The sequence below is a fragment of the Myotis lucifugus genome, unplaced genomic scaffold (assembly GCF_000147115.1).
Source record: "Myotis lucifugus unplaced genomic scaffold, Myoluc2.0 scaffold_877, whole genome shotgun sequence".
NCBI lineage: Eukaryota > Metazoa > Chordata > Mammalia > Chiroptera > Vespertilionidae > Myotis > Myotis lucifugus.
In genome coordinates, this window is record NW_005871925.1 from 1 (window position 1) to 2,258 (window position 2,258).

At 42.1% G+C, this 2,258-nt stretch overlaps 1 pseudogene; it reads left to right on the forward strand.

Moving 5' to 3' along the window:
• The first annotated feature begins 6 nt into the window (after positions 1 to 6).
• LOC102431447 overlaps positions 7 to 2,258 on the forward strand; it is a 6,128-nt pseudogene continuing 3,876 nt past the window's right edge.

Here is a 2,258-nt window from a genome sequence, read left to right on the forward strand (position 1 = left end):
TGCTTTCATCTAGATCCCAATAGAGTTTTGGATGTCATCTCTAGAAGTGTTTGAATGCAGACCAGAATGTGATAACTTCTTTATATGTTTATTAGAATCTTGTGTGAATATGTGTGAGCCGCAAACACTTTGTCATATGCTTGGGTTCAAATTCAAGTGTTACCAGGAGCCGAATGGAAAGACTCCTTCATCTTTCTAAAGAGTTGCAGCAGTGCTCCTACAAGGTAATCTTATTGATTTAAATGATCTCTATGTGCATCTTCTTCCAGCTGATAATTGCATGATGGATGAATATAAACGAGAAATGGTGGAAGCTAAGGCCATTCTTCGAAAACTTACGGTGGCTGTATTGTCTTCTGAAAAAATGGATAAGCAAGATAAGGCAAAGGAAGAGGAGGAGGAGACAGTAGAAAAGCCACCTGACAACCAAAAACTTGGTTCGTTAGAAGCCTTATTAAAGATTGGCGATTGGCAGCATGCGCAGAACATGATGGATCGGATGCCTCCATACTATGCTGCTTCCCACAAGATGATAGCTCTTGCTATTTGCAAGCTTATTCACATAACTATTGAGCCTCTCTACCGAAGAGTTGGCATTCCTAAAGGTGCTGAAGGCTCACCTGTTCGTGCTTTGCAAAATAAGAAAGCGCTAAAACAAGCAGGGAGCTTTGAGGATTTGAGGACAGATGCCTTCAATATGTTCTGTTATCTCGGTCCCCACCTTTCTTGGGATCCCATTTTATTTGCAAAAGTGGTGCGCATAGGCCAATCCTTTATGAAGGAGCTTCAGTCTGATGGAAGGAAACAAGAGGTTCAAGAGAAAGTGGACGTTATTCTTAGCTGTTTACTTGGCATTACTGACCAGGCCCTACTTCTATCTCTTTCTCTAATGGACTGCAATGCTTGTGGGACTGAGGAACTATGGGGAATGTTAAAAACATTTCCATATCAGCATAGATATCATCTGTATGGCCAGTGGAAGAATAAAACTTACAACAGGTCCCTACTTTTAGTAAAAAGTTAAAGCTCTAACATAGACAAGCTAGACATATCATGAACCATCTCACCAAGGAAAATGTGAGGCCTTCTGGAAGACAAATTGGGAAATTGAGCCACAACTATTTTGTTTGATTATATCTTGGCAAAAATACAGATGTGTGATGAGTTGATGGCACCTGTAGTAGATTCACTGGAATGCCTCACCTCATTGAATTACGATGTCTTGGCCTATTGTATCATTGAGGCTTCAGCAAATCCAGAAAAGGGAAGGATGACACATGACGATACAACCAGTTCAAGCTGGCTTCGGCCTCTTGTTAGTTTCTGTGCTGCAGTCTTTCCTAAATATCCAATGGATCTGGCTGGTCTTCTGCAATATGTGGCTCATCAGCTCAAGGCAGGCAGAAGTATTGGCCTGCTCATATTGCAAGAAGTGGTACATAGAATGGCAGGAATAGAAATCACCGGGGAAGAGACGAAGACAACGGAGCAACTAGAGGCCATGACTGGTGGAGAGCAACTAAGAGCTGAGGGAGGTTCTTGTGGCCAGACCAGAAACACTAAAAAATCCTCCCAGAGATTAAAGGATGCCCTATTGGACTATGACCTTGCTCTTCCCCTTGTTTTGATGATAGCTCAGCAGGGGGATAGGGTGATCTTACAGGAAGGTAGAGAGAAAGATGTGGAACTAGAGGGAAAGCTCTATGACCAGTGTCATGATACCTTGGTACAGTTTGGTGGATTTTTAGCATTGAATCTAAGCACAGAAGAGCACACAAAGAGAGTGCTTTCGATTGATGTGCTCTATCACGAATTTCATATACCCCATGATGCAGCATTTTTCTTGTCTAGGCCAACGTATGCACACCATATCTCATCCAAATGTGATGAACTTAAAAGGTCAGACAAGGGAAGTAAACAACAACATAAAGTCCACAAGTACATAGCATCATGTGAAATGGTGATGGTGCCTGTCCGTGAAGCGGTAGTCCCATTGCCCGTTTCCAATGTCTGGGATGACATCAGCCCCTCGATTCTATGCCACATTCTGGTCACTGACAACGTATGATCTTGCAGTTTCACACATCAGCTATTGAACGGAAGTCTTAAACTTAAAGTCCAGATGAAAGCACTTGATGACAATTAGGAAATGCCTTCAAAGAAAAAGAAAAAAAGAATAATGAGTTGTGTTGGCCCAAAGCTGCCTTTGGAAGAAGAAAAAGAAACAGAATGGAAAACATGTACAGGCGAGGTTTCTA